At 33.6% G+C, this 22,426-nt stretch overlaps 1 protein-coding gene across 2 annotated transcripts in view; it reads right to left on the bottom strand.

Moving 5' to 3' along the window:
- Positions 1-22,426, bottom strand: part of LOC145247335 (uncharacterized) — a 1,131,631-nt gene that overhangs the window by 573,324 nt on the left and 535,881 nt on the right. For both annotated transcript variants that reach the window (XM_080108996.1, XM_080108995.1), the window contains exon 3: positions 2,694-2,764. The gene's annotated coding sequence lies outside the window, so the exon portion shown is untranslated. The remainder of the gene's footprint in view (positions 1-2,693; positions 2,765-22,426) is intronic.

Raw genomic sequence — 22,426 nt, 5'->3', positions numbered from 1 at the left:
GCTCAAACAAAAACTTTTTTTTTCGGTATAAGCATATTCAGAAAAAAAAAAACAATTTTTCCAACACAAAACAAGTACAGTCATATCAGCAACAGGATAATCTTGCATTCTGGTGACATTAAAATCCCAGAAGGCGCTTCTTATATAGCAAAGGTTTTTAAAACATTTACAAAGTTGACGAGATGCTTGAAACATTTGTAGTCGGTAGGTGAGAGTTCTGGAGAGTTTGGCGGGTAAGGCAGGGTTTCGCAGCCTACTTCGTTAAACTTCTACAGGGTCAGTTTTGCAACATTGTCGTGGAGATAAATTGTACCTTTTCATATTTACTAATGCTGGCTGTTGTTGTTATGGAAGTTTCTGGTGTATTTCATCCATTTGTTTACAATACTTTTTTGCCGTAATGATATTGCCTGCATTAAAAAAAACTGGAATGGATGGACCAGTCACAGACTAGCAAACAATCAGCATGACTTTCTTTTGATGCAAGTCTTGCTTCAAGAAGTGTTGTGGAGATTCGTCAGCGTCCCACAGAACGTTCATGTCTACTTAGTATGATATATATATATATATATATATATATATATATATATATATATATATATGTTTTTAATCATGGACGAAAAATATACTTTCAGCAATATTTGTCCTTACCTACCCGTTAAGACGATACGCCAACGATCAAGTGGAGCTAACCCCGTCTATGTTTCAGGCACCCCTTCCATTTTACATCTGTTATCGCGTTGAGACAGGAGAATGAAATTTAAAAACAAACGCTGCAAGAAACGAACAAAGGGTGACTTTTGAATAGCATGAACGAAGATGGAGACGTATTACCTCCTACTTTGCTAGTTGTGCCACAAGTAATAGCGAACTAAGACTGACAGAAGTAATTATATCATTGTATATTTTGTCTCCTTGTAAATAAAATGTCTACGTAAATTGTAAGTATCGTCACGTCTTCCACTACTATCTACAATTTATGTGCTACATGTGCACACACACATTCGTCTACTCATATAATAGTCTACAAAACAATTATGACATACCGACATTTCCAGCAAAAAAGGTATTCCAGAAAATGGTAATAACTATTATACCAGAGTAAGACAAATCAAGGCGTCAGTGAATGTTAATTCTATTGAGTTACTATGTATGTATATAATGATGTATCGAATGAGCACTGAAACACTGTTGAATAATATGGTAAATATGACCCAATATTGTCTCCAACAACAAATAAGATTACCGATGTTGATTACGTTGATAGCTTTGCTTTGTTAGCTGATTCAATGCTAATGCACAAACATCGTTACATACGGTGGAAGTGTTTAGTGCCAGGATTGGACTGCATACAAAACTAAAACAGAATATATGGCTTTCCACCAAACCAGCCCAGTTTAAACACTAGACAGAACACCACTCCAACAATGGCTTCGAATATCTTCTCAGCCACATAGCATCCGCCAAAATAGACGTCCACATAAGCATAGAAAGGCTTGGATCGAAATTAATCCGCTGAAAGCTATATGTAAATCTGCACTCTCGGAACAGATAAAAAAAATAACTATTTTACGTTTTAAAGCCGTAGTCGTGTTAGTGTTGCTTATGGTTCGTCTGCATGGACCCTCAGTAAAATAATAATAAATAAAAACTTGAGAGTAAGTTAGATGGAACATACACTAGAAGGCTCCGAGCCGCCTGTATGATTGATTGCTCAGGATTTATTCAGTAATAAGAGCAAGAATTACACGGTATGCAGAATTCTGCTACAGAAGAAAAGATGAGGTCGTTAGTGACATGGTGTTGTAGGATTCTAAACAGTAACTGCGAAAGTGAGAAGATATATCACAGAATTATTGACAGAAAACACTGGCTTACAACTGAAATTCTTCCTAAGACCACGGAAGATAGAGATCTGTAAAAAAATGTTAATTTGGTCCGGTAAACCTGGCCAATTCGATAATACATATAATGCTTTAATTATTAAATACTTGAGCATGCTTTTACATTAATTTCTACATAACAAAACCAAAAATCGTATGCATATCTATAGTGAGTGCATTTAATAATGTCGTTAGGAATCCAGGTGAAAACATTATTGACAATGGATGTAATATAGTCTCTCGAACACTTTTTAATAAATCTTAAACTTATTGTTGAAACTGGCTGAAATGTCGGAGCAAACTCACCCATTCTTCAAAAAAGCGTTATTTCTGTTTACACTAAACAATTCCGACACGATTACTGTAAAATACACATGCATACACACGCACACACATATTATTATAATTTTCCAAAATGTGAGAGATTATATAATTATTTCCACAGTTAAACAACGTCGCAGCCTAAAAGAGCCATGACAGTCAACAAACCGGAAGTCAAAGATTTGAAACCCGAGCCTCTTGCATGCAAACACCCCGCACACAAGATATTACTGATGAGCCCAAATGGGGGCAGTGGACTTCCGGTTTGTTTGCTGTCATGGCTCTTGTAGACTGCGACGTTGTTTCGTTTGGGAAATAATTATATATATATATATATATATATATATATATATATACATATATATTTCTAACTAACATCGGGCAGACATCGCTTTCGTAGTGATGCGAATTCTTTAAAAAGCAGCAAAAATCCAATGCTCTGCAGATCAAGAAAATAGATAAAAGAAAAGAGAAACCATTCTTTCTTACCTTATGACTTTCTTTCGAAGTCTTCCATTGGGCGGACCGAATCCATATCAGATAATTCTCTACAATTCTATCTACAAAAAAAGAGAACAGAAAAAAACGATAATGAATATACTTTCCAACAGAAATGAAGATGAATAGATCGCTTTAATATCTCGTTTTCGAAACTATAGATCGATAACATCGCAGAGTAGTTTTGGAAATACTTCTGAACTAAAACAGATGTAAAACGAATTTAGCCTGAATGTTTCGTTTATTTCTGTAGTTTTTCACTTTGATGCAATTTTGTATGAGTATTTTCCCAAACTATTATATTTCAAAAATTCTCACTGTCACACGCACGTACACAATTCTTCTAAGGAATCAGAAAATGGACCTTGACTTTATTTCGATCAGCATTGTAGCACTCACTTCTCTCATTTCATGATTTGGTCATCACACTAGAAGATTAAAGTCATGACAAAAAGTAAGAATTGCTGTGTTTTCAGTGGAAATTTTACCAGCTAATAACTTGTTGGCTCGATTTTTTTATTTTCATATATTGTTTCTTTAAAGCTTCTCATAACAGGTTGCTTTGTCATGAGTAATTTTCAAAATAATATAATTATTGCAATGTTTAATCGTGGTCACTTTTCTACCGATAAAGTTACATCACGAATATAAAGTAAATAAAGAATTAATTTGTAACCCGTTCAGGATAAGGATTAAGAAGATTTTTCACATGACTGTAGACAACAAAATGGGTGGAGAAGGTAAAATACAATAGTCAGTCGAAAACAATTTGAATTAAAAATAAACATGTTGTACTAAACTGGGAGGCATTCATGCGGTAATATTTTTAAAAGTAAAGAAGTTCTCGAAACGAAACGTTATTCATCAATCGTTTGTTTTAGATGTTTAGCGAAAGAAATTAAAGTCTAACTGATGTCGCTAAAGTTTATACCTGGGAATTGATTATATTCAGTTTACAATCCATCAACTAAAACAGTTTTATTTACATACTAACCTCGATTCTTTTTACTTTAATATAACTTTAACTCATCGAAATGCAAAATTTTAATGCAAAATAGAAAAACATATGGCTGTCAATTTACAGCTGATTAAACCACAACGTCACGAATCTAAACGAAAGTGGAACTCTTTAAAAATAATTATCAATCAATGCACATCAAGTTCAGATGACCAATCAGGTTAAGAGTAAAAGAAATTAACATTGACTATGAACAACACCATTTAAAAAACAGATTAAAAGGCCAACATTGGATTATTTAATTTGGTGGTTGGAAAAGTATTTGTTAGATTTGCATTTAAAGTAAAACAACAATCGTGTTGTACTTTGAAAATAATCTTTCTTTATGATGGTTCAACTTTGTTACAGTTAAAGATGAATAAAGAAATATTCAAACTAATTGAAAACAAACTGATGTTACTAGAGTTTGTTTTAGCTTAATTTGAGATTTTTTCATCGAACCAACTCAAAAAAAAATTCAGCAACTTCTACTAGCCGTAATTTTTGTTTGATAAGATGTTAAATCATCAATATGTAACAATTTTGAATGAACTTTAAAATTAGTTAAATGGAATTAGTATGAAGCCGGTACAATTCAGCGCTGAAGCAGGCGATAAAGTTTTATTAATACAACTTACAAATACATGTGTACATATTCATATATTTCTTCTGCACATTATATTTATATTTGAATCGTGATCACCTCGGAAAGTCGGTCTGGTGGTATATCCGTGTTATATAATATTTCGAGAATGATCTCTTCGTCAGATATTCATTTGACTTTGGTTCAAACGTGCTGTTGTAAACAGTAACAGTCTCGCGGCAAACAATTACCCGAAACTTGTTGATAATATTTTAATTTAATATGGTTAAGGTTTTTTGTTCATTTTTTTATTTTTATTTCTAATTTCTTTTTTTTCTTTTTTTTATCATTTTTTTATAATAATAATTTATCTTTGGTTCAAACGTGCTGTAAAAACATTAAAATTATATTTGTTCAATTTTAATAATGTTCAGCTGAAAATTAATTGTACGATAAAAAGAAAGAGACAATTTATTTTAAAACTTTCAAATACATGATATTAATATATTAAAAAAATATTATGTTGCAATAAATAAATCATAAGAAATCAACAATCGACAGAATAAACCATATTCTGAATTTCCCCGATGAATTCTTTACCATCGGTTCGATATTTTCTTGATTTCATTTACAGCTCACTGAATGCTTCTCCCGCATCTAATCCTCTAAAACTTGAACAACTTTTGGTTCTTTTATTTTGATATATTTATCCATCGCTTATTACTTATTGGACTCGACCTGTATACGTTTAGCTTTAAGGTAATAGTATTGTATAGTTAATGGGTATAAGTTTACACATATCAACGGAATAATTAGCAACACTGTTCGAATCTATATAAAATTAAGTATCTATATTATAATAAGAATATCAACAAATCTCCAGCTCCAGTCTCATCGCCGCACTGTTGCATCACTGTGCTTGTTTTTCAAATATTTTAATGGAATGTGTTCTGATGAACTCATTGCACTTGTACCCCCTCGACGTACATATCCCCGAAAAGCACACTTAGCAATAAGATATCACCCCTTCACTGTTGATGTCCCTAAATGCAATTTCTATTTAAGAGTTTCTTCCCTCGAACAGCTAGACCTTGGAATTCCCTTCCTTCTGCCTGCTTCCCCTGCTGTACTGATATGCAGAAGTTTAAATGTTACATCAACATATATCTTGTTATATTTTTCTAGACATGGCCCCAAAGAGTAACCTCTTACGTCCAAGTGGTGATATGCTTTGTAAGGGGCGAACATGAGTAAAAAAATACGTCGGAAATGGGTACAAGCTGATATGTATGTCTGTCGGTGTTAGTGTGTATGTGTGTATATGTGTATTCCTAGATAAATGCCCGCCATATTACACTCGGTTTAATATCGTTCACATACAAAAAACATGATAAACAATGACAATTCGGATAATGCTGCATAAAATTGTTTGTTCGCATAAGCGTCTTCTAGTGCAAAAACTGTATTTTTATCTTCTTTCCTATCTTCTTTGTACCGACACTTTATACACCAATCCTACTGATGGTTCAATATACTCCTTCATTATCTCATTTCTAAGTTTACCTTTATAAGCCAGCTTTTATGTTGATATAGGTTATGGCTCGCAAATAACCACAACAGAACAACGAATAAGAGTTTAAAACGTATTACATGAAACCAACGAAAAGGTAACAAACAGAAAGTGTTGGTAATTCACCGAGCATCGCTATGAGTTATAGTTCATATAGACGATGGATTAGTCCATTTGGAGGGCGGTTTCCCCACAGCATCCCCCCCCAAGCTGATTTCTCCGGGTGCGAAATCAGTATCTTTTTTTGGGGGGGGGCATACCAGCAAGGGTCTGTGTAATTCCTTTTTTTGCCGGAGCGTCTTGGTTCTAACATGCCTTTTGGAAGTTCCACGTCAAAACAGTCGTATACTGTATCAATTGCCTCTCTGCCTGCCTGTGGTGGTTCCTCTTGATCCTCGGAGATGCGTTTCCTTATTTGGTTCAGGTGCCTCTTATCGTCAAATTTTGGTCCCTGACTGATGTATGTAACATGGCCGACGCTTCGTAAGATCATGCCCTGTTCCCAAAAGGAAAGGTTATTCTTACAATGTTTAAAATATACTTTTTCATCGCGGTTAAACGGTTGAGTGTTAGAGCTTCTGTGTTGTATTATATGTTTTGGCACCAGTTTATAAAATACTGATTTTATTGTCCGTCCAAACATGATTTTAGCTGGGGATCCGGCATCTGGTTTGTTCGGATACAATGGCGTCAGTTTTTTTTTTTTGGGAACACTGCTTAAGACGTGAGTACTTTTCTCGAATCCAATTTAGCCAGTGTTAAGGCTCGCAAATAGCCACAAGAAGAACAGAACAACAGATAACAATTTAAAACATGTATTACATGAAACCAACGGAAGATTTACAAACGGAAAATGTTGGTAATTCACCGAGCATGAGAGGGTCGCTCTGGAATTAGATTCCTCTCCGGAATCGCCATGAGTTATAGTTAATATGGACGATGGATTAGTCCATTTGGAGGGTGGTTCTCCCACAACAATATATGAATCCGGATTTTCTCCTTTTAATGTCATGTTCATTTTTGTTTTTTGTTTTTTTTCCTTATCGATATGATCATGCAATACAATTTTATTTAAATTTGAATTCTCATCGTTTATTTTTGAAAGGATAAGTAGGTTGCTTGAGATACAGCTGATAATAAAACGTAAGGTAGGATAATGGAAGCGTGAAGTCACATGGTATAAATAGCACACGAAACCGAAAACAACATTTAAATTACAAATCCTCCGTAGTCAATTCATGTTTTACAAAAAAGTTTTAATATATAAATAAAAAAAATAGAATTACTTGTGCATATAATTAGAACGGTATAATATCTTTAATACTTTTGGGAGCTTATCTCACTATTTCACAACAAAAATGGACGAAAAGTATGTTCTATAAAGAAAAAAACAAATATAAATCTAAAATTATATATATATATATATATATATATATATATATATATATATATATATAGCTCTAGGATATATATACCTTTCGAGCTTATTATATATCTACATTACAACGAGCACTGTTTTCTTTTATTTTAATCGTATTAATGAATTTATTAATACATTAAAATATACTCTGCTCTTCAGACTGTTGTTCTAATCCCCTTAAAATATATATAAGTCTGAAGAATCCTAGAGTGGATGAGACGCGGAATATTAAGTGTAGCTTAATCACCATACACCATATATATTTCATAACTTACTAACTAGCTCTACCTACGTATTAAGCACTTTTGAAGTAAATACTTAAAGTTTAATCACAAATTTATACTTTAATTACTGTGAGTAAATGAAGTAGTTATATACACTTGTGCCCGATATTATTCATACCCCCCCTTGAAAATTGAGTTTATTAGGTGTAACTTTGTAAGAATTTATTGTTTACGTCCATATTGATACATATTCTTAATAAACCTCTTCTGATCATTTTCGTCATTTTAAAATCTCGGGATACTTGTAATAAAAGAAATATACAGCTATTTATAAAATCTGCAATGTTCAAAAATAATCATACCCCCTTATTTTTTCAGTATTAATCGAGTTTCTGACTGTTTGTTTCCTGTTTGATTCTTATTTTGAATGCTTTTATACAACCTTTGATTAATTTCATTGCGTTTTTTGCATTTTTTCAGAAATTAAAATGATATCAACTGAAAACCAATAAAAGAATAAAAATTATTAGAATGGGGAAGAAAAAAAAAACTTAGTAATGATCTTAGGACTAAAATTGTGAATTCACATAAGGATGGTTTAGGTTACAAGTCAATTTCCAAGAAATTTGAGGTCCCTACAGCAACAGTACAGAGCATCATCAAAAAATTCCAGAGCCACCACACAACAAACAACTTGATTGGTATAGGAAGGAAAAGGAAACTGTCTGCTAGAGCCACCCGGAATATTGTAAGAAGTGTTAATGCAAATCCAACCACCACTACTAAGGACATTTTAGAAAATCTGGAGTCTTCTGGCATAAAAATATCAAGGCAAACATTGCAAAGGACTCTGTATGAAAATGGTCTGAAAGGAAGAAGACCAAGAAGGACTCCATTGCACACCGGAAAACACCTTGCAGCACGTCTAAAGTTTGCTAGGACCCATGTGAATTCTCCAGAGTCCGTTTTCTCAAGTATTTTGTGGACTGACGAAACAAAAATTGAATTGTTTGGCCATATGGATGCTTCTTACGTTTGGAGGAAGAAAGGAGAAGCTTACAACCCAAAGAACACCATACCCACGGTGAAACATGGTGGTGGTAGCCTAATGTTTTGGGGCTCCTTTTTGGCTAGTGGTCCAGGTAGTTTGGTCAAGATAGATGGAACCATGAAGAAGGAGCAATATTTGGAGATACTCCAGAAAAACATTAGACAGGATGCGGAGAAGCTCCATTTAGGACCAAACTGGGTCCTTCAACAGGATAATGATCCAAAACATACTGCCAAAATAGTCAAGAAATGGTTTGAGGATAATCAAATTAATGTTTTGGAATGGCCTAGCCAGAGTCCCGACCTGAACCCTATCGAAAACCTCTGGCACATATTGAAAACTGAGGTTAAAAAGCGGAAACCTAGAAATTTGAGGGATTTGGAGAACTACTGCATTGAAGAATGGTCAAAAATCAGTGTTGATGCTTGTAAAAACCTTGTTGATAAATATCCAAAACGGTTACAGGCAGTTATTAAGAATAAAGGGCATGCTATTGACTATTAGTAAGAGAGGTATGAATAATTTTGAACTAGTGCCATTATTGTTTTTCTTTGTATAATGTTTCAAACTTGCATAATTTATTTATTTGTTGAGTTTAAATTAAATGCTTATGCTTGATTTATTGTTTGAAATCCCTTTAATATTGTCTACCTTCTGGTTTGAGCAATATTCTTATAGAAATCTCAAAGATCCGAGGGGTATGAATAATATCGGGCACAAGTGTATATATATATATATATATATATATATATATATATATATATATATATATATATATATATATATATATATATATATATATATATATATATATATATATATATATATATATATATATATATATATATACGGCCTAATCGCGTTGACACACCGATTCTCGTCAGATCACCGAAGATAAGCAAGGTTGAGCCTGGTTAGTACCAGATGGGTGACCATTTAGGAATTCTAGTCGCTTTATGTGCTCTCCGCTTATCTCGGCATGTGTTTCCAATAGTCCTTAACATACACTCCACTTGCCACTGGTATGTAATAATGTCGACTCAGGAGAGGTGGGGTTTGAGATTGCGCACAATCCTACGACAAAAATTTCATGCGCACACATCCCTACGGTGGGTATCCATAGTCTGTCAAAGATTGAAGAAGGCTATGTAAATGTAGAAGAACATAAAAGAGACAGAGCAAGACTCTCATTACACTGTATATAACGTATTATTAAAGAGCATTGTTTGCATACAAATAAGTGTATGAACAGTTAAAAGCTTAAAAATTATAGTTATGGAGAAAGCTTTTCCATTTGCATATTGAAACTTTCGAAACAATTAATGAGAATTCTAGAGGCGGATACGCCGTTTTATAATGATTTTTCCTTAAAGCTGAAAATTCATTCGCAAGACAAAATTTAGAAACTCAATCTATTAATTAATTATCTCTGCTCAACATATTTTTAGAAAATGTTGCCAAAATCGGATTATAAACTAAAATAACGAAGAAAGCCGATGCCATTCAATAACACGCCTAGAAGATTAAATGGCGGATGCGAATTTATAGACAAAAATAAAGAAAAATAAACAGGTTATCTCAAATTAGAGGGACATGAAATAAGTAAATAGACACCACAAAAAGAATTTTTTAATTTTTAAAGTTTCTGCTTCATTCGATCTCAGCTAGGAATTGAAGACGTACTAAACACGTAAAATTTATCTATTGATATTTTCTGATGTAATAATATTTAGGATGTCTCATACTTATATATATATATATATATATATATATATATATATATATATATATATATATATATATATATATGCGGGGGGTGTATATATAGACACACACACACACACACACACACATATATATATATATATATTTTAAAAACAAATTTTTGAATTGCAATAGTATTTCCGGTGTTAACTGTGGCTGAATGGCACATTCGAATCTATCGACCGGTTTTAATCGTGACGCCCTTCACTGACGATTCCCGAAAGGATAAAACACTAGTGTCTGTAGGTACTTGATAGTTATTATAGTAAATTATTATGTCAGCCTCTTAAAGGAACCCGTAGCTAATCGCTGATCACTTTCAGTTAAAATAAAAAGTCGGTCGATTTAGCTCTCATGCGCAGGTCATCATATAATGATTAGTTCACTGGCAGACGTTAAAAACATTTTAAAAATAAATGTTTAAATTTCAATAGTATTTCCTGCGCTTTACGGTGGCTGAATAGATTAAGTCCTTGATAGTGGAGTCAGAGATGAATTCTGTTGACGCGTTAGAATCTATCACCCGGTGTTAATCGTGACATCCTCCACTGATGATTTCCGAAAGGATGAAACCCTTGTGTCTGTAGGTATATAACAGTTATTATAGTTAATAATTAGATCAGACTCTTAAGAAACTTTTTTCTTATCGTTGAGTACTTTCAGTTGAAATAAAGTTGGTCAATTTAGCTCATATGCGCAGATCATCGTTTAATGATTAGATCACTCTGATAGACGTTAACCACATTTTAAAAATAAATGTTTGAATTTTAACGGTATTTAACGCGGCTAACCATGGTCGAATGGATTAAGTTCTTGCTAATGGAGTCAGAGATTACTTCTGTTGCCGGGCTCGAATATATCGACCGGTGTTTATCATGACACTTTGAATGATAATTCATGAAAGGATACAACAGTAGTGTCTGTAGGGATTTAATAATTTTTATTATGCACGGATCACCATACAATGATTAGATCTCTTGACAGACTTTAAAAGCATTTAAATTCCAACAATATATATATATATATATATATATATATATATATATATGTGTGTGTGTGTGTGTGTGTGTATAAGAACAAGTACTTAATAAAACATGTTAAAAATATTTAGAAAAAGCGTTAAAAACATTTAATTTTTTAAAAGAAAACACAAAATAAGTGGATAGTCCTAAATCAACGGAGTTTCAAAGAAATACTTTCCTTTTCATCAGAGGGTAGGATTTAGCAAAATGCGGGATCGTATTTTGCTTGCAAAATTATCTGACGAAACTAAAAGTAAGTCATAGATCTTACTTGGTAACAAATTGTGAAGCAGAGGGAATATGGTTAAGGAAAAGGTGATTTCACGTGAATGGATAGTCTGGTGAAGGGTAAAATATCTAATAACAGTAAAACCTAAAAATCAAAATCCAAAAAGTTGGTTAAGTTTCCATTTCTACAAGTAAAATCCAAGGGAATCGCGTAATTGTAATACTTATTTCATTATATATATATATATATATATATATATATATATATATATATATATATATATATATATATATATATCCCTGCGTACCGCGTATATATTCTTTTTATAATTTGTTTTATGCTCATTTTATCTTATTGATTAACTTTTTTTATTGTAAATCTATTTATTTTTAAGAAAAAGCTAAGTTGCGCTCTTTATGTGTTAAGGCAAATAAAATCATGTTGTTTCATGGATTATATATAATACAGTATAACTCCTATAATTTGAACACCCGCTTCATTCAAATTAGAGGATACTGTTCAAGTTTCGTGATAAAGAAAATGTGCTGCAGTTAACTTTAATTTTCTAAGAATTAAGAAATAGTAAATGTAATTCATTGCTATATGATACTTCAAGTATATATTAAGTTGAGTTTACGATATATTATTACCAAGAACAAAAACATTGAAAATAAATTAAATCTACTCTTACTTGTAAGGTATTTATTACCTAAGTTATCATCTACAGAAATCATACATTTGTCTAACATACATTTTTAGTTATTCATTGAATGAGTCTCATTGCAGTTTCTATTTTCATCGATTGAGCTCTCGGGCGCTGCCATTATATTCCGTAAGCGATCACGAAAATCTACAATTTCTTGGTTCTGTAGTTTCTTTATGATTATATCTCTTTTTCTTTGTAATTTAAAATATGAAATTGAACATCATGCAAAGTACTACTAACATGTTATGCAACTTTTATTACAAGACGATAAAACAGAAGTTTGTATGGAGAAATACACTGTATATAGAGAGGATACTGTACATTTTATGCCAGAAATTGTTTGTTCGATTCTGAAAATAGGAATTCTTTCAATTAAAAATTCACCTTGCACTGCCGGCTAATGATAGTCGACAGTAATCAAGAGCCAGTTGTAGCTATACAGTGTTGCCGTTTGACAATCACACAAATCGCCGATATTAGCAAGATTCCAAAATGGGGAGTAGAAAATTCTAATAAAAACAAACTTTTTGCTTAACTCACTATATATTATGTCAGCCTCTTAAAATATACTCTGCTCTTCAGACCGTTGTTCTAATCCCCTTAAAATATAAGTACACACGCGCACACACACATAAAGACACACGCACACACACACACACACACACATATATATATATATATATATATATATATATATATAGATAGATAGATAGATAGATAGATAGATAGATTTTATCTATATATTTCTTTTGCTAAAGTTTTTTTTGTCGAGGAAAAGTGCCTATCTTTGAAACTCCATGGAATAAGGGATCTTTTCACATTTATCTCGTATTCCTTGTTTTGACGTCTTTTACTTATGTATGCATCCTAATTGAAGTTTTATTCTCTACTGTTTACTGTTATCCATCCAATCCATAAGCGATCGAAAATAACAAGATGACATAAAAGAGAAACAATCTACCTGTTGGCGTCTGTTTCACCTTCATAAAAATACGCCGGAATTAATTTCCTTTTAGTTATTTTTTTTTTATAGTAATCGGAAGAGGATTGCAAATTCATAGCCGTACACACCAGTAATCTCCCTTTGGTTTGGAATGTTTGAATGAGAGAGAGAGAGAGAGAGAGAGAGAGAGAGAGAGAGAAAGAGAGAATTTGAATGTCTACTAAACACTGTATCAATTGGCAAAGGTCCCTCTCTCTCTCTCTCTCTTTCTATCTATCTATCTATCTATCTATCTCTTTCTCTGACGCTTGTCAGTACAACCTGGCATCAGGATATTTTCTCTCACAAGTAAATCCTGCTTATATATTAAACAAAACAGTATTCTAAGCTCAAAATAAAATCCCCTCAATATGACTACCTAACACTTGCTTATACAATGATTCATTAAGTAATTTTGCATTATTGCAGCATCACTAAGCTGGATAATCCACCAGACCAGATGAAGTCTTGTTTTGAAATCCAGTATGATCAAAAGGCAAAAAAAAAGAAGATATATTATAACGTAGTTAACTGATCAATAAGTGAGGATGAATATAATATTACTAACTTTTTTGACTAATTCAACGTTTGGTCAATAAAAGTTAACAGTAATAGAATATTCTAATATCAATGGAATTCATATATAGGTGCCCCTAGACTAAATTAAAATGAAATGAAATATTGAATGTTTACTTTCCTCTAGAAGCTAAAAGAATAGTTCTATATTGTTATTTCTCAGAAAACAGTGCGATACAGCCCAACAATAATCATGCCTTAACGCGTACCAGATAGTGTAAAAATAATTTTAAAAAATACAGACAATTTGTGCGTACAATATTCCATCAATTATGATTATGTCTTTTCTTAAATAGTTTACATTAACCAAATCCATGATTTTGGCAAGTGATCCGTGATTTCCTCGTCCAACGAGAATTTGATTTAATATAAACTACACCGCCATTGTATTTGCTTTCATATTTGCTAGCTAATTGAATTTGTTATTTGAACAATCATATTTTTAAGTAGTACTTTAAAATTTAAATACAAAGGCACTCCAAAATTAATGCCTCCTATTTTTTTATTATTGGATTATCAGAAATGACAATGATTTTATATGTAAATGAATTTATTGTATACATAAATGAACGCTTTATTAATATATATAAATAAATAACAAGTGCGAACATTTGCGAAGCATAATATTTTCTGTAACTTTGACAACAGGTGTAGGCTAGTACAAACATATTCGTCTACATAATTCAACAAATTGTACACATCTAGCACCAGATGTTTGCTTCTTCGCCCTTTATGAAAGCCACTTCAACATCCGGATCTTTTAAGCGTCGGCAGTTTAATTAATTAACCCCCGTCCTTAGTTAAAGGAGCACATGAAAAGGGCGCTTGATACGATTCAATACAGATATTACGTAACGTTTCGTGAGACATTCTCGTTCAATGCTGCCCGTTTTCCAGATTGTCTCACGTGTTTGCTCTATCAACCCCATCTTCGTGTGCTGGTCCGCCATTGCGTTTATCTACCGATCCTCTTGCAAGTCGCACTGGCAGCTGCAGGAACCCGATTCCATGCACGTTTCAAGGGAACGACAGGCCAAGGGTAATCAGTCTTACCGATTCTTGCGCCAATTAAATCCCACGCCTTCCCTCATCTTACACTCTGCAAAACGAACATCTCGACACAGGGAAAACAAAATTTATGCTTCATGCATTTTTAAACAGTATAAATTTTCGTTTTTCAATTTTAGCATCGTTGAGATTAATTTTAATGTCATTTGCTCCCAGAAATGTTTTTTTTTTTTTTTTTTGCAAAGAAAACAAATTTTCGAATTACAAGTCCCTTGTCATCTTCGCAACATTTCTAATCTGTTATTTCAACGAGAATATCAAAAACGCTGCTTGTAGAATATTAATTCGGGAATGAAATTCCAATATAAAATTTATGAACTGAGTGTGTGATATATTTTTATGTTTGAACTCTAACCTCAAATCCATATCCATATATTATTACGATAGCTTGTGTGTTATTTCCTGTGTCACGCTTACATCCGGGTCGTTTAACTGTTAGTTTCTTCCATTTCGTGCCATAAATAATTTTATATAAAGAATTCTTCATAAATGTTGGTTTCGGTTTCGATTATAACTTATGGCACTCCAGTAATCTATTTTTTTTTTGAATAAATAATTTTATCAAGAATTCTTCATAAGTTTTGGTTTCGGTTTCAATTATAACTGAGGGAACGCAGGTTTTATATTTATATACACATATTTTTTCATGTTTTTATTTCGGTTTCGATTCAAGCTAATACACCCAAATCATATGTTTTTTTTTCAGTTTTTATGTCATAACTTTTTAATATATAAAAATCGATACAACATTAACTCTATAATAATATATACGAAATTTGCAAAGATTAAATTATCAGCTTTAAGCGTACTTTACGACCGGACTACGCCGGGCGTGCCTACTAGTTTAAATAAATACTTTTGCAGTTTTAACAAAAGAGTTACACTAATATCAAGGCGCCTCCATTTACACTGAGTATCTATAGAATGCCATCATCAATATATTACATATGACTGAGTCCCCTGTGGAATTTCCACAGGTTTCGTGAGTAAAATAAAGTTATTCTATGTGTATTATCACAACATGAAAATGGTTTAATTGTGTTTTATTCTAAAGATAACAGTTGGCCGAAAACTACGGATACCGATATATACAATGCACTGACTATGTAGCCGTATATTATTCATATATTATTATTTGTATTTACTAGAAGTTCTCAGACGTGTCATAATCAGAGATTACTCAGTGACATCAACCGGTGTTTTTCCATAGAATCTTTAGATAACAGCAAGACTCTCCAGATTTGCAGCATTCTCCTCCTTTTTAGATAATTTTTTGTCAAATTAATTTTCGTAGTCGTAACACCCGTTTGCAAGTGACGTTTTCCTAACAACCTTAATCGACATTTGAATAGCAACACGTTTTCAATTCCCTTTCTCACTCGGTCCTGGATATGACCTTAAACTATATCCGATCGTGAGGGTCCCAGCTTGCAGGCCTTAGGGAGTCTGGAGCCACCCTTTAATTGCCATTGCTCCCAAGTCCACTCTGACCCGGAGAGATAGCACCTGTTAGGGTCCCAACCATGGGCTAAATAGAATACGACTTTAAAAAAAACAAATATACTATATTAAAAAATCGTTCTTCAAAATCACCAGATTCGGCATTAAATAACCTGAAAAGAGTTGATATGCCGTAAAACAAAACAACCAACCAACCAACCTTTCTAACTCATCATATGGAGATGCTTTCGCTCCTCGGGTTTTCTATTCTATTTGACACTTCACGACTATTTGGTATTGCGTCAGTCGATATTTATACTATAATTTGAAGGAAGGGCGTAGTTAACTTAAATTTTTAGATTTCAGATACATTTACATGCTATATTTTGGGGCGATTCTATTGCAGTTTTCATATAGCTGGTTAGCATATGTAGCTCATGCGGTATAGTTTACACATTCAAGTGTTTTCCTTAAGATTTTAATAGTAAAACCACGAGTAATCTATTTCGTTAGTATTTTAGCTAACGTACAGTCATGCTTTATCATCCATTCAATACCTGGTCGGCGGGTACATGTTAAAAGGGTTTTATTTCTTGGTAATTCTTATCCGCGTGCATAACCAGAGTCATCTTGGACTGGCACTAATTTCTACCAATCGAAAATTCTCACTTTATCATCTTACATATAATCCTATCTTACGTTTCCATACGAATCGCAATGTAAAACATTTTGCACAACTTGAATAGAAAGAATATCATGATCGATTAACCGTATTTTTAGAGCCTATTTTGTTGGGCTTTGTTTTCTTTTGTTTATTTTGTAGACAAATCTGATTGTAATCATTAGCTTTTCACCTTTAAGATTATTGGTCTTTCGCTTAAATATGTTAGCTATCTCTTTCCTCTCTCTCTCTCTCTCTCTCTCTCTGGGCTATTTTCCCTCTAATTTTCTCTGTCATTATCTCTACCATCGACTTTCCCTCTTTAAGAACATATTCGTCTACTGCCATTCTTTCCGTCCATTTTCGCCATCCCCCTCGTTTGATAATTTCGTTCAATATTTACATTCACTTTCAGTCACTTAATTCCCTGTCCGTGTACACAAAGCATCGATTAGTCTCTTCCGCTCACGTTCGTATGCTATAGGCGTGCCAGAATTGCGATGACCACCTTCACCGCCATGCCTCCCCGTCGCACCTGCCGCGTCTGGTCGGACCATTTTAAACTCACCGTTTAACTTCCGGTTCATCGATCCGAATTGGAATCAATCTGAATCATCACTCAGTGATAACTTTACCTGTACAAAAACGGAATCACAATACATATCGATGATTCTGTGAAAACATTGGGTGGTCGTTAAAAAAAGAAAGAAGACATTTACTTTTCTCATGCATAAGTATTCATAAATACAGCATAATCACGTTGACACACCGGTTCCTGTCAGATCACCGAAGTTGACCAACGGTTAACCTGGTCAGTATTAAAATGCAGGACCATTTTTGAATTATATGTGCGATATGTGCTCTCCAATTTTTTAAGCATTGTTTTCAGTTATTTGGCACTTTCCCTAACAACTGGACACAACAAGCAGTGCCTTTTCAGTAGAGATGAGGTTGTGATATAGCGCAACCTTTGCCCCACAGTTACACACGTAGCTACCTTAATAGGCGGTGTTCACTGTCTCTTGAGACTGAACGGATACATCGTTTGACATTAGTTCATCTTCAAATAAACAAATCTATTCTATTTGAACGGTTAAGATCCTCTTAAATGATACTGAGAAAACGTTTCGGACGTTTTACTTTGAGCTCATCGTTTAAAACCCGAGAATCTTTATGTGGACCTCACAAAGCTGAAAGGAAATCGTTCTCTTTTTTTTGTATTAAACGAATTTTTTTTTTTACGTGCAGTTCTAAGAAAGAAGCTTTGTTCATGGAATCTACGTTTAGGTTTAGGCACAGATAAAGAGTGGGGGAAATTATTGATAGTGTTTACAGCTAGACGAGTGTTTCTTGTGAAAGTTTGGCGAGGGGGGACCATAGATTGAAGCTCAGTTGAACACTTTCCATGAAAATAACGATACATCAGAGACAAACTCGCAACATCTCTTCTGTGAGATAGAGGTTGCAAGGAGGAGAAAAGGACATCTCCTACGAGGCTACGAAGTCTATTTTGAACTCTATCAAGGCAGGACAAGTGCTTTCTAGCAGCTCCTGCCCAGATGTGGCAACAGTATTCCATCCTTGGACGTACCTGGCTCTTATATAGGTAGAGAATAGCATCAGCAGTGAGATATCTACTGGATCATTAGGTTGTATTGCTTTTTTAATTTGGTTGTTTTGTTTTTACGACATATCAACCATATTTAGATTATTTAATTTCGAATCCAGAAATTAAATAAAAATTAACTCGTATAAATTTTCAAATATTTTTTTTATTTGGTTTGGTGCAATAGTTTTATTTTACGGCACATCTTACCTTTCGGCTTCGTATATTTTGGCGAAAATTATTCATCTATAAAACTATTTATAAATATTTATTCATATTGTTTAGTGTTTGTTTTGTTTTTTTGTAAAGAAAAATTGTACTGCTTGTTTTTACATTTGTAAAAATAATAAAATATAGTAACAGAAAATGGAAAACAATAATATATTGGTACATTTAAGTCAGTAAGCAGGTATCTTCACAAAGCCTGGTCTGCTATCAGGAGATAAAAAGGTATGTTCCCTATACTGAAAATTGAAACATAACTTGTCGATAAACCGGATATATTACAGGAGATATCGATACTTCTGTAAAATCACACCGTCGTCGTTAAAATATTTATTTTTTTTACATCAAGTTTCGACCAATGTTTCCGCCGATTTTTATTAAGCACGTCTATGTTTCAGGAATCTTTATGTCTAACTTTAAAAACTATACAGCGAATTTCGAACTGACTTCCATATTCATTACACGAGAGTACGTAGTTCAGGTTTCATCAGTCATAACCTGGAGGTGGTTTATGTAAGTGTTATATTTATCCAAAATAGACTCTTCCAATAATTATAAAAACCCAGAGTATAATACACTTGTGGGGGTTACTACGATTTAATACGAAAAACAGGCTGTCTAAATAACAGCCGGAAAATATTGATAACGTTTCTTTCTTTGGAATTCATTCTTAGTGTCATACTTGTAAGTCATTTTACTTTTATCCCTAGTTAGTATTACTTGCAGTGAGGATTAAAACATCACCCTCCATAGACACATGGCGCAACGGATAAATGTGCACAGCCAATATGCTACAAACAACAGTCTTTTGAGACGATCACCAAATCAACCCGCAGAAAATCTTTTGAATCACTTGGGGCGAGTTGTCCTAACATGTAAAAACCACTATTCAATATTCACAATAAACGAAAAAAATATACCTGCTTAATCCGACGTTCCTTCTAAGTAGAAAGTATCTATATGATCTATTTGCCACGCAAACTTCCTGTTATAATGCGTCTTCCTGAACACGTCGGTTTTATCTCTTATTTAGCCTTTTACTGTGTTGTTTTATGCCTTTATTTGAGCACTTCTGTTTTTCACTTAACCATGATCACATAGTTATAAACATGTATTAGATTTTATTGTACGAAAAAATATATAGAAATTTAACTGTTAAAATCTAATGAAACATGGTATCGTCCAATGATTATTTTGCTTAAGTATCTTTTGTGGGGATAAAAGGGTAACTTTGCAACAGAAGAGACTCTGATAATTTATTTAGCTGATGGAGAAGAAATGAAGCTAGGTTGGAAGGTGAGTTACTCTCACGCTTGAAATAGCGTTTTGCTGGGAAACGTACATTGTGAATGCGCATTACCTTGGCACCTCCGTTCCTGTTTCATTATGTTAAGATAATCTGCTACTCTTAAAGTTAACCGTTTTCAAGAATTTATATTTTTAAAAATGTTAACATGGATTGATGGATTGTTATTGTATTCCTCTTGTACTCTAATTGGAAGTGTTATTGAATTTGTACAGTTTTCAACTTCGTCGACGAAACAGGGTGGCCGTCTTCCGGTCGTCATACTAATAATGCTATAGTCGAAGCTTCCATTTAATTTGCGTTGACATTATAGACATCTTCATCATTACCCTTTCTTCTTTTTTCTTTCTATTCATTATCAGTATCATTATTATTATGCTTATTCTAAATAATCTTCCGTACACGTTAATTCAGACAAATGTCACAAATGCAGTTGGGTTTTAATATTTTTATATGTTTTACGTTATGATTATTTTTGACTTCTTTACACCAAAAAAAAAATGTATTGCGATTTGAACGCGAGGAGCTACTAATTTACTACAGGGGACTCCCCGAGAAGTGTTGTCGCGAGATTTCTTCGTGTTAGATTTAAACATTCATAGCTTAGTACAATCAAGGAAACAAGAAACATTGGGAGGATTCCAAAGTGAAGCAGCCCGTAGAGAGAAACAAATAGTGGAAATTTTTCCAGCATCTAAGAATCTCAACATTGAAAGGGTGCAATTTTGTTGCTAGTCGAGTTAATTCACCAAAACACATATCATTAAAGTAAGTGTAAAACAGACACAAGGTTGGAACACTGTGGAAATGTGACGGGCGTTGGAACTTGGCTGATAATACGGAACCTAATAGAATCGAGACTCTTTTTGAACCATATCTAATGTCATGTCCTTGTAGAGTAATAAACGGTTCCCAAACTTGTAAAGGGGAGGGGCGGACATGAAAATTCCAACCAATTTTTGATGATTCAGCAAAATTTACTCGTTTTTTAGTACTCTCTGATGTAACCGTCAGATTGGTTGGTTGGTTGTTTTTGTTTTACGGCATATCAACCCTTTTCGGGTTATTTAATGCCGAATCCAAAGATTTTGAAGATTTTTTTTTTAATAGAATATATTTGCTGTTTTCACGTCGGTTTCTATTTAACCCATAGTACTACTAATAACAGGTACTACCACTCCGGGTCAGAGTGGACCTGGGAGCAATGGTAATTAAAGGGTGGTTCCACATTCCCTAAAGCCCACAAGCTGGGGCCTCACCACTGGATATAGTTTAAGGTCATATCCAGGACCCCCATTGAGGGACCTTTACCCTCTGCAGAGGGGCAGTCGGCGTATTCTAATGCCCCGCCGACAGGGCCTTAACCGTCAGAATACGTAGACTTCAATTGATTTTTAATTTTAATATTTGACTCTGCTTACTTTTAAACTGAACTTATTTTCCACACCGGTATCTAAATAATTCCATTGCGTTCGCGATTTAAATGCATTTTTTTTTAGTGTTTCTCTGTCTATCTAATTCAGAAGGCGAATATATTGTTAGCTATTGCTGTGTAAGTTGACAAGCCAGACATTTAGTTAGTTGAATTGTGACGATTACATTTGCCGCATTCCTGTGTGTGTTTGCACGTACAATGTGAACTAAGCTGCCTGCCGTCTGTGTAAAGTACTTGGCTTTTGTAAGAAATTACACGAGGATCGAATCAATGTTTTAATCTTGCAACGTACAAAGCCGAGCTAGAGAGTTTCAGCGAAATCAATCACGGTCAATCTCAATACAAACATAATTATTACCAGCACAAACAATAAACTGAGTTTATCCGATTCTTTTTGTACCCACATCCACACAAAGGCATAGAAACACGTACACACGTGCATATGCATATGAGAATAGTTCTAAAAGTAAAGCCTCATATGTTAAAGTGAAAACGGGTAAAATATACGAAGGCGGAAGTAGTATGATCAAAACGAGCGACCTTTTATGGTTCCGAATTTATTTATCTGCATAGTCTCCACCATTCTCAATGCACGTTTGACATCGATAAACGATGCCTGTGCATGATGAGCGGAGAACGCTTTGTCAGGGTCGTTTTAAAAGTAAAGTTTCCCATTTTTAACTTAAAAAGTTAAAGAGCAACGAAAACGGAAGAGTACACTTAAAACGAGCAACCTTTAGTTTTCCAAAATTTATTTATCTTTGACGCATGTGCATGACAAGGTTTGCTGTTTAGAGTCTAACACCGTCAATATCCGCAGTAAATAAATGAAAATTATATGCTAGGAATGCATGAGTTC

This window comes from Euprymna scolopes, chromosome 25 (genome assembly GCF_053919585.1).
Source record: "Euprymna scolopes isolate OS-2025 chromosome 25, ASM5391958v1, whole genome shotgun sequence".
Lineage (NCBI taxonomy): Eukaryota > Metazoa > Mollusca > Cephalopoda > Sepiida > Sepiolidae > Euprymna > Euprymna scolopes.
The sequence above is the reverse complement of the archived record's forward strand: the minus strand, read 5'-3'. Positions and strand labels throughout refer to the sequence as shown.